This window comes from Lathyrus oleraceus, chromosome 6 (assembly GCF_024323335.1).
Source record: "Lathyrus oleraceus cultivar Zhongwan6 chromosome 6, CAAS_Psat_ZW6_1.0, whole genome shotgun sequence".
Classification (NCBI taxonomy): domain Eukaryota; kingdom Viridiplantae; phylum Streptophyta; class Magnoliopsida; order Fabales; family Fabaceae; genus Lathyrus; species Lathyrus oleraceus.
In genome coordinates this window covers 405,841,762-405,853,830 of record NC_066584.1, presented here as the reverse complement: position 1 = coordinate 405,853,830, position 12,069 = coordinate 405,841,762, and the positions used below count along the sequence as shown (strand labels likewise).

The following is a 12,069-nucleotide window of genomic DNA, read 5'->3' as shown; positions in this document are numbered from 1 at the left end:
CATTTTTGATTTAATGTGCATTTGTTCATTCTGGTGTCACAATGTGGTCACAATTTGTATACCTTGCCATGTTTGGTTCATGAAATGGATTTGGTAATTGATATTGAGATGAGACATTTTGGATTGTTTCAAGATTTGTTTGAAGTTGATTCATGTTAATTTTCAGCTTCTGTTTTAAATTTTTTCTCCATCTTTGATCCTAGGCTTTGACCTAATGGTTAGTTGCTTATGTTTGAGCTTTGATTTCAGGTTGAGCATTCAAGTTCCATAGTTGTTGATGCTCTATCACTTGAGCATTTGATGTTTACTTTTGAATACTAACCTTGTGTGTTTTATAGGGTTGTTAACTCATTTGAGTTTGACTTGTGGCTTGTGCCTTTGCTCATTGGGTTTGACTGTTTGATATTCATGATTGTCTGTTTGTCTGTATAGTTGAACTGATTTGTGTGATGTTTCAACAGGTACATAAGTTGCTTAAGTTCTTTTGAACTTGCTTTGCTAGCTTGTGGGTTGCTTAACCTAGGTATAACTCTCTGACTTCATGTAGTCTGGAAGACCTGTCCTGTTATGGGGGCAGGCACCTGTCTGAAGTCCTCCTTAAGAGGCAATGCTTGTGAATGTTTATTTTTGTGCCAAGCAGGAAAAGTCCTCTTATGAGGCGATTGGCAGATAAAAGAGATGTGTAGTCGATCTCCTGTTATTCAGTGTGTCATCCACTCTGCTCACACACCATGTGTTGATGCATTGTGGATATTAACCCAAGATCTTTGTTGTGTCAGTCATATGTGGAGAAGAGTTCCAACTTTCTGAACTCCCACACTTTCATTTGTCTGAAGCTCTCCCAGGCCAGGGATAAGAGCTGTGAGGTCTTACCCTCACTTCCCATTTCACCTGCTTCACCCTAACTCTCAATGTTAGGGTTAAGAGCTAACTACACCCGATTCCAGTTGGCTTGTGTTTCACAGCCTAACCTTGTATGAGCCCAATTGTTTGCATATAGTGTGTGTGCTTGCTTTTTGTGCTTGTATGACTTTGCCTATGCTGTTTAGGATAGCTTGCTCCCTGTGCAAGTTAGATAGAAACCTCAACCTAGGACCATGGTGGATTTACATGATAACTATTAGGCTCGAGTCAGTCTCCATTTTAGTTTGTCATTTCCCAGTCTCTGGTTAGGAGAAAGTTTCTCCCCTGTTAAGGGGAACTACGTTGCCCTGATCCTCATACCAGATGAGGTACGTAGGCAGGAGACCGTACGAGATCTCTCCGGGCACCCTTTTTCTTTTCTGTGTGTGTTTGCTTGACAGCTAGCAGGCTCGAGTACCAGACTCCCTGTTAGCTTGTTTGTTAAACCTTTTGTTGTTGCTTTTGACGACTCAGCGTCCGGTTAACCCCTTTGTGTGGGTTGGAGTCTGACGTAAGTCCAGCGATTGGCAGTTGGTTTCCTGTGTGTGTTTGTTGGTTCGGAGTCTGATGTAAGTCCAGCGATTGGCATTCGGTTTCCATGTTTGCCTGTTTGTGTGGAGTCTGACATAAGTCCAGCGATTGGCAGTCGGTTTCCTGTGTGGGTTTTGTTTGGCGTGCGTGAGCCGAACTACGGTAGCTCTGATTCTCATTCCAGATGAGATACGTAGGCATAGGATGCGATATTCTAGCGAGCTCGTTCCCCCTTTTCTTCCATCAGTGTCTTATTCCAGTGTGTGTGCTTTCTTTTGAGCAGTGTTTAGCAACCTTTCTTCTTTTCTTTTGAGCATGGATCCCGTCGAGTACGACGGATGCGTAGGGGTGCTAATACCTTCCCTTCGCATAACCGACTCCCGATCCCATCTCTCTTTGGTCGCGAGACCATGTCTTTTCCAGGTTTACTTCGAGCGTTTCCTTTCCCTCTTTTGGGATAAATAACGCACGGTGGCGGCTCTGTTTGTTTTGTTTTCCCGCCGGTTGTTTTTCGCGGATGCGACAATGAGCCAATAAAATCAAGATAATTGGAAGTTAGCAAGTTGGTTGATGGTGGTTGGCCAGATGGATTCATCTAATCAAAACTGGGTCTCCCTAGACCCTATCTCCTACAATTTTCACCATATGAAAATGATTCTAAAAGACAACTTACTCTAAATGACATTCCAAACAACTTTCATGTTGAGACCTAGAGCTAGTTTTGCTTGGAAAATCATTTTCTATATTGACACATTATAGGTCATTTTGTTTAAACCCTAATTTGAAAGTCAACTTCCCAAGGCCATAACTTGCTCAATTTTTATGATATGAAATATTTCCAAGTTGCAAAATCAATTTATTATGTCTAATTCAACTTTGATCTTTTGAGTGGGAGATAATTCAACTTTTTTGAGCATGTGATATGAGGCTACATTATAGGTCACTTTTGACCTATACCATTGATCAAGTGATTTTTCCAAACTTCAAAAATGCATAACTCTATCATTTAAAATCCAAATGACATGAAATTGGTGACCATTATAAATGCCTTTTAGAGATCTACAACTTTGATGAATATACTTTTCTCATTTGAAGCTCCCATAAAAAGTTAAGCAAGGTGGAATATTGAGACATATGGCTTGACACTTAGAAAAATTTTGATATGTCAAAAATTTCCAAACTTCCACCTCAAATTTCTCCAAGTTCCAAGCTCCAAATGAAAAAGTGTTGAACTTGAAATTTGTTCCTCTTGATCTCCCCTTTCCAAAGAGCTCAAATTCGTTCATTTTGGACAAGGAATGCATAGGATGCGCATGGCTTAAACAGGGTGACATCACTTGGCAAAGATCAAGCTTCAAACATCAATGTGCATTTGCCTTGCAATACAAGCTTACTTTAGAGCATCTGATGTTCATTTTTGGACCTCTAGCAATCATTTCATGGGCCTATGCGCGCCCATGCACCATTATATCACCATTTGCCAAAATTGGAAAGTGAATTAGAGTGTGCAATTATCAACCATTTCAACTATAAATAGAGCTTCAATTGCTCAGAAATTCACACACAATCGCACCAACTTTGATCCCCCATTTCAAACCCTCACTTCTCAAAGAATAAGTGATCACACTAAAATTTACGTATTTTCGACTCCGATTTCACATGCATTCTAGTTATTTTATTGTCATTTTGTTGTGTTATTACTGTGTTTTCCTTTGTTTCAGGTTTTTACTTTAATCGGAGCCCCGATCGAGAAAAGGAGTGAAAAAGGGCTAAAAACCCTAAAATTCAGCATTTTGTGCTTATGGCTTACCCCATGGCGGGCGCCACAGACCAAGCCATGACGTGTCCAAGTCCAACTTCCTCAACTCCCACGTTTCCCCACTTCATCCACTAAGGCGCCCCACTTTGTGCTTGTGGCGGTCGCCATAGCCTTGTGGCGGGCGCCACAAGAAAGAAACGGTTTCCTCTATTTTCAAGTTGAAGGGCATTCAAGTCAATTCCGCCTTTTTTATTTTCCTATAAATAGAAACGCGAATTCAGTTTTACAACCATCCAAACTTAGAGTAGACGAAGATCCAAACTTAGAACAAAGGCAAACTCAAAAGCAACTTTGTTTCACTTAGGCATATATTCAGTATTTTATAGTGGTAATCGCTTCGCATTGGAGTGTTACCACAATTGTGTCATCAAGTCTGTGATAGAGTCTGTAATCGAGTTTGGAGCACTTTGGAAGGAAGTTAATCCTGCCGCCATTTTCTTTTCCGTATTGCAATTTACTCAGCCCTCCGATTGGAGCAGGTTTTTATTACTCGCTTTTACTTTATTTATTTCTCGCACTCGCTTTTACTTTATTTATTTCTCGCACTCGCTTTTACTTTATTTATTTCCCGCGCTCGCTTTTACTTTATTTATTTCCCGCACTCGCTTTTACTTTATTTATTTCTCGCACTCGCTTTAAATTATTTATTTCCTCGCACTCGCTTTAAATTATTTATTTCCCGCACTCGCTTTAAATTATTTATTTTCCGCACTCGCACTGCTTTTATTTACTTTAACGCACTTTTATTTTACCATGTCTAACTAAATCTAAAAGGTTCGAATGTAAGGATCGTAATTGAACCAATAATCCGTACAATTGTTCGTAGAAACACTTAAGGGCTATTTTAACTTTCAACTTAAGTTTTCCCGCACTTCAATTCCGTTGGGTAAGATCGAAAGCCGTCCAACGTCTTTATAAACTTAATTGTTTTTAACTATTTCAAAAACAGCGAAAGCGCTTTATCTAGTTCATTAGGAGTTTTTAACATCAAGAAGAAAAGAGATTTTAAAACTATTTTCGGACGCGTTTATAAGTTTAGAGTCTGGTTCGTAAGAACCTCTTTTGGTTAAGAAATCCAGGTTATAATACTTTTCAACTTAGTTAAGATACTATATTTCTTAAAAATAGGTTTACTACTCTAACGCAATGCGCGCCTTTTTATAAGTGACAATAAGAGGGTTTGATTAGGGAGTACAACTCGGTTCTGAATACGCGAAAGCGACAGTTCCTGTTAAATTAGTTCTTTTCAAAGTAGGAAACATTGCCCATAAGTAGTTCTATTAGCAAGTACTTGGATTATCAACTAATTACGTGAATTACATTTGACCCTGTCTTTATAAATTATATTCTATTTTCAATACTTTACTTTTCATTGCACACTACAAAAACACCTATTATGAATGCCTTTGATAAACACCATAACAACAGATAACGATAGATTGACACTTGGTCTATGTGGTTCGATAATCTTTTATATTACTCTGACGCGTTCGTACACTTGCAAACACCAAGTTTAACAACGCATCATGTTTTTGGCGCCGTTGCCGGGGACCAATTTCGTCAAATTTCATTTTCCTGTTGTTATATCGTTTAGACTTAGGTTATTTCCCGCCGGTCGATGCGAAGAACTCGCAGTACCGGAAGTTTAAGTTTAGTAAATCCTCTGGCGGAACCTGAACGTTACGCTCGCGCACGTTTATTCTTTCATAGAATTAAGAGAGCTATGGCCGAAGATCAAAACCAAAGACCTCTTAAGGACTTCGCTCAACCATCTAACGAAGAACCTAGTTCTAGTATAGTAAACCCAATCATACCAGCTAATAATTTTGAACTTAAACCATCCTTGTTGCAATTAGTGCAACAGAGACAATTCGCGGGTCTCGCTACCGAGAACCCTAACCAACATTTAAAAATATTTCTTCAGTTAGCAGATACTTTTAAAACCAATGGAGCTTCTCCTGAGGCAATACGTTTAAGATTATTCCCTTTTTCCCTCAGAGATAAAGCCTTATCATGGTTAGATTCCCTTCCACCCAATTCCTTTACGACTTGGGATAACCTTAGAAGAGTTTTTCTTGCTAGATATTTTCCCCCGAGTAAGACCGCCGTTCTTCGAAACCATATAACTAGATTTACCCAAAACCAAGGAGAATCTTTGTTCGAAGCTTGGGAGAGATATAAAGAGTTGTTACGAGCATGCCCACATCATGGCTTAGAAAATTGGTTAATCATTCAAACCTTCTATAATGGACTTCATTATAACACAAAGATGACCATCGACGCTGCCGCAGGCGGTGCTCTGATGAACAAACCTTACCCTGAAGCTAGTGCCCTCATCGAAGACATGGCTCAAAACCATCAATCATGGGGAGTCGAACGAGCGACAGTGGAGAAGAAGGAAGCCCAAGGAGGAGTGCATGAACTAAGCTCTATAGACATGATGCAAGCTAAAATGGACGCATTAGCCCTTAAAGTCGAGCATATGTACACAAACCCGAATACTGTAGCCGCAGTTTCGTCGGATTGTGAGATATGTGGAACCCAAGGACACCAATCTCCCGAATGCGGTCTATTGAACGAAACCCACTCCGAGCAAGTGAACTACACCCAAGGGAACCCATATTCGAATACCTATAACCCTGGATGGAGGAATCACCCTAACTTCTCCTATAGAAACAATAACCCTATTCAAAATAATGCACCTCAGAGACCTAGTTATCAAGCCCCTAGATCAAATCAACCTATGCAACCTGTACCACCAAAACCGAGCCTTGAGAAAATTATGGAAAATTTTATCACCGCTCAAACCCAACAAAACAAGGAGTTCATGAATCAAAACATTCAAGTTAACGAATTGATTACTCAGTTAGGAACCAAGGTTGACCAAATAGTTACTCATACCAAGATGCTTGAAACACAGATCTCTCAGGTAGCTTTAAACCAAGCCCCTCATACTACACCTGGAGGACAATTCCCTGGACAACCTCAACAAAATCCGAGAGGACAAGCCAATGCCATTACCCTACGAAGTGGGAACGCTTATGATGAGCCACCAAACCCTAGATTGAGTGAACCCGAAACTTCTAAGGAATGTACCAAACCCCCGGACGAAGTAAAGGAACCAGAAGAATCTGAAAACCAGGATGGTCGAGAGAAAGGAGAAGAACCTAAAGATAAAATTTACGTACCGCCCCCGCCATATAAACCACCTATACCATATCCGCAAAGACTCAAACAAACCCAGATCAATAAACAGTACCAAAAATTTATTAAAGTTATAGAAAAAATTCATGTAGAAATCCCTTTCACAGAAGCCATCACCCAAATACCTTCTTATGCAAAGTTTCTGAAAGACATCCTTACCAACAAACGTAGACTTGACGATCCGAAGCCTTTGGAATGTAATGCTATTTCCGAGGATAAATTAGCAAAGAAAGATAAAGATCCTGGAAATTTCTCCATTCCTTGCCTTTTGGGTAATCATGTCATCGATAAAGCTTTTCTAGACTTAGGAGCTAGCGTGAGCTTAATGCCTCTAGCAGTTTGTGAGAGGTTAAACTTAGGAGAATTACAACCCACTAAGATGTCACTTCAGTTAGCCGATAGATCTGTCAAATCTCTGATAGGCATTTTAGAAGATGTTCCTGTTAGGATAGGTCAACTATTTATCCCGACAGATTTTATCGTCATGGACATCAAAGAGGACAATGATATACCAATTCTTCTAGGTAGACCATTCTTATCGACTGCAGGAGCCATAATAGATGTCAAGAAAGGAAAGTTGACATTTGAGGTAGGTGACGAGAAAATAGAATTTATACTTTCGAAATTTCTTATGGCACCTGTGATGGGAGACTTGTGTTATGCCTTAGATATCATTGATGAATGTGTTAGAGAATTAGAACAAAAAGAAATTATAAAAACAATTAAGTTACCATCAACCCCCATAAAGGAAGATGATGACTTTAAAGAACCTTACATCGATGATAACCTTTACGAATGTTTATCCCTTACTCCAGATCCTATGCCATGCCCTAAGAAACCAACCTTAGAACTTAAGGAACTGCCTAAGAACCTGAGATATGAGTTCCTCGATGAAAAGATGAACCGTCCAGTTATAGTCAGTGCTACCTTGAGCCAAGAGGAAACGAACCAACTTTTAGACGTTTTACGAAGACATCCCTCAGCCTTAGGATATAATATCTCTGACCTGAAAGGTATAAGCCCGTCCATATGCATGCATCAGATTTCGCTCGAAGAAGATTCAAAACCCTCTAGGGAGCATCAGAGAAGAATAAACCCTATAATGAGTGATGTTGTTAAGAAGGAAGTTCTTAAGTTGCTTGAGGCAGGTATAATCTACCAGATCTCGGATAGTAAGTGGGTGAGCCCTGTGCATGTAGTACCTAAAAAGGGAGGCATCACAGTCGTGCAAAACGATAAAGGCGAACATGTAGCAAAACGTTTAGAAGGAGGATGGCGGATGTGTATAGATTATAGAAAATTAAATAAAGCAACTAGGAAGGATCATTTCCCTTTACCATTTATAGACCAGATGTTGGAACGTCTAGCCAGACACTCTTACTTCTGTTATTTAGATGGGTACTCTGGATTCTTCCAAATACCTATTCACCCCGAAGATCAAGAAAAAACTACCTTTACATGCCCTTATGGAACCTTTGCCTACAGACGAATGCCTTTCGGCCTCTGTAACGCCCCAGCTACTTTCCAACGCTGCATGATGTCAATCTTCGCAAATTACCTTGATGGTATCATGGAAGTGTTTATGGACGATTTCTCGGTTTGCGGATTCGATTTCCACAATTGCCTTGCTAACCTTGAGAAAATCCTGGAGAGATGCGTGGAGGTAAACCTCGTGCTAAATTGGGAAAAATGTCATTTCATGGTGACCGAAGGAATAGTTTTAGGACATATAGTTTCCGAAAAAGGTATAGAGGTAGATAAAGCTAAAATAGAAGTTATAGAAAACCTAAAACCACCAAAAATAATCAGAGAAGTCCAAAGCTTTCTTGGACACGCTGGATTCTATCGGCGTTTTATTAAGGACTTCTCCAAAATAACAAAACCGTTAACCGGACTTTTAATGAAAGATGCTGAATTCATTTTCGATGAAAAATGTAAGAACGCATTTAATCTCTTAAAGCAAGCATTAATCTCTACACCTATTATGAAACCGCCCGATTGGTCGGAACCTTTTGAGATAATGTGCGATGCTAGTGATTATGCAGTTGGAGCCGTTCTAGGACAAAGGAAAGATAAAAAATTACATGCCATTTATTATGCCAGTAGAACCCTAGATGCTGCCCAACTTAACTACGCAACAACCGAAAAAGAATTACTCGCTGTAGTTTTCGTTATAGACAAATTTAGATCTTATCAAGTAGGAGCAAAAATTATTGTTTACACCGATCATGCTGCCATTCGTTACCTATTAAGTAAAAAAGATGCCAAGCCCAGGTTACTCCGATGGATTCTATTACTACAAGAGTTTGATTTAGACATAAGAGACAAAAAAGGCACTGAAAATGTAGTAGCCGATCACCTTTCTAGGCTAGAACATCTAAAACCTGAACTAGTACCCATAAATGATGATTTCGCCTATGATAGACTGATCGCCAGAGTAGAAACCATTGAAGATAATAACCTAGACCCTTATGAGCATCCCCAAAATTCCTTAGCAATAAGTAACGTACCCTGGTATGCAGATTTCGTTAATTACCTAGCTGCTGATATAGTACCCCCTGATCTTGACTACCACCGCAAGAAGAAATTCTTCCACGATGTGAGAAACTTCTACTGGGACGAACCGCTCCTTTTCAAAACGGGTAAAGATGGCATTTTTCGCCATTGCGTTCCAGAAGAAGAGGTAAATAATATTATCGAGCATTGTCATTCTGCACCTTATGGTGGACATGCAAGCACCTCTAAGACATACGCCAAGATTCTTCAAGCTGGCCTATTCTGGCCTACCATGTGGTGTGATGTCTATGCTTTCATTGTCAAATGTGATAGATGCCAACGCACTGGAAACATTTCAAGATGTGATGTGATGCCTCTAAGAAACATTCAGGAAGTAGAACTCTTTGACGTATGGGGTATAGATTTCATGGGACCTTTCCCACCATCCTTAGGGAACAGGTATATCTTAGTAGCTGTAGACTATGTGTCTAAGTGGATTGAAGCTATAGCCGCACCCACAAACGACACTAGGGTAGTAATCAAATTATTTAAAAACTATATATTCCCTAGATTTGGAACACCACGTTTGGTCATAAGCGATGGAGGATCACACTTTATATCGAGAATATTTGACAAACTTTTAAGAAAATATGGAGTTAGGCATAGAGTAGCAACACCATACCACCCACAAACTAGTGGCCAAGTAGAAGTATCTAATAGGGAGATAAAACAAATCCTAGAGAAAACTGTTTCTATTTCTATGAGAGACTGGTCTCAGAAGCTTCAAGAAGCATTATGGGCCTATAGAACCGCTTTCAAAACCCCTATAGGAACTACTCCTTACCAACTAGTTTATGGAAAATCATGTCACTTACCATTCGAGTTAGAGCATAAGGCCTATTGGGCCATTAAAACTTTGAATTTAGAATACTTAGCCGCTGGAGAAAAGCGTATCCTAGACATTCATAAATTAGAAGAACTTAGGCAATCTGCCTACGAAAATGCAAAAATATATAAAGAGAGGACAAAAGCCTATCATGAAAAAAAAATAGTAAAGAAAAACTTCAATGTAGGTGATTATGTTCTCCTTTTCAACACTAGGTTACGACTTTTCCCTGGAAAGCTACGTTCAAGATGGATTGGCCCCTTCGAAGTATCCAAGATTCTGAGATCCGGAGCCGTAGAAATCAAGAACGATACCTGTAGTCCATTCATTGTAAATGGACAAAGACTGAATCTCTATGAAGGAGGAGACATTCCAGCATACTACTCAAGCCACACCCTGATTGATCCACCGATTCATACTATTACAGGTGTATAAGTTCTAACCGTCAAGCTAATGACGTTAAACAAGCGCTGCGTGGGAGGAAACCCATGGTTTTTCTTTTCATTTTACTTTTTTCGCATTTATTTACATTTATTTTTATCTTTATTTTATTTTATCTTATTTTGCATTGAGACTAAAGTTTGAATGGTTTGTATTTTCAGGATCACTTTCGTAACTTTTACAGGATGCAGGGTTTTGATGACATGCATGTTGCCTATAGAGACAATGCTCAGAGGGAGCGCTACATTGCTTTATACCAGCACCCTATGGCACCCACACGTTACCCTGATCAGCATTGTATGGAGGCATTGGGTATCGAACCTAGTATCTGATTCCTTAGCCACCAGCTCCACTGGGACGAATTTGCTGATGACTTGAGTAACACATATAGGAACCTAACTTTGGAGTTCCTGAGTTCATTCGACTACAACCTATATTCTGGACCAGATGGGTATGCTGCTTTCAGACTTTTTGGAGTTGAGTACTCCTTCAGCCAGAAAGAGTTCGGCGACTTATTGGGTTTCCAGACCACTCTTGATGCTATCCCGGAGACACCTTTGGGATATTTTCTGGGTAAGGAGGTGGAGAAGTTTTAGAGTGATATATCAGGTGGAGGAAGCCAGGACCCATCTACACAGTTGTCTTATGTCATACATAACCCAACCTTCAGATATTTTCAGATGATATTAGCACATTCCTTCCTGGGAAGACAGGATGCAAAGACTCTACTAAGTGAAGAGGAGATCTTCCTACTATTTTGCGCATCCCAGTCTCGCCCAGTAGCATGTGGGAACTTTTTATTGAATAATCTCAGCGGTATCTCTAGATCCACCGAAGGAGTCATCCATGTTGGCGGAATCATCACACAGATTGTTGTCGCTTTGGGTCTATCTCGCAAGTTGTTGCATCTTCAGACCTACTGTGGATATACTACCATGGACATCGATTTCTGTTTGACCAGAGGATTAATGAGGAGAGCCTCTTTCCACCCATGTCAGTTCCGATTGCTAGTCGACAGTGAGGCCATCCATTACTTCACATTTCCAGACCCTATGATGACCAGTGTGCATGATCCAACGAATTGGAGTTATGCTCTAGAGGGCCAGGGAGAGACCGTTGAGGAGCCGAGATCGCCCCCAGTTGCTGAATACACACCCACACCACCATCTCCTAGAATCACTGTTCTCTCTAATAATCATTCATTGCAGACACCCGACATACGCACCCAGATTACTGAGTGCCGTAGAGAGATTGCAGAGCTTAGACAGGAAGTGGCGAGACCACATGGCTAGAGAGTAGAGGCGCGATGACCTACTCTCTACCATCCAGCAACAAATGGCGGATAACATGAGCTTTATGCAAGAGTCGCAGCGGAGGACAGACAGGTCCTACGAGACTGTTCTACAGTCTATGCTTGCGATAACAAATACACAAGCCCGTCAACAACACTACCACCAGCAACATTATGCTCTCATAGAAAACACTCAGGGCACCATTCTAGGTCACCTTCGAGACGTGAGGATCGCTCAGGATGCCCTGCAGGAGAGGATGGATCAGAGAGACCGTCGTCGTTCCCGATCCCGTCGTCCACCTCAGGATGGCGAGGACACTAGTGGTCAGCAATAGGGTTGCCAGGTAACCCCTCCTTATCTTATTTCGAAACATTGGGGACAATGTTCGATTTAAGTGTGGGAGGAGCATTTATCGTTTTCCTTTTATCTTCGGTTTTATTTGTTGTTTTTAGATTATTTATTTCCTTTTAGTTGTTTAATTTCCCTCTTAGTTGTTT

General features: G+C 40.4%; 1 non-coding gene across 1 annotated transcript; it reads right to left on the bottom strand.

Moving 5' to 3' along the window:
- Nucleotides 1-5,360: 5,360 nt before the first annotated feature.
- LOC127098919 (small nucleolar RNA R71) lies at nt 5,361-5,467 on the bottom strand. Its single transcript, XR_007793603.1, has one exon. It is a non-coding gene; the product is annotated as a small nucleolar RNA R71 (small nucleolar RNA).
- Nucleotides 5,468-12,069: the final 6,602 nt, after the last annotated feature.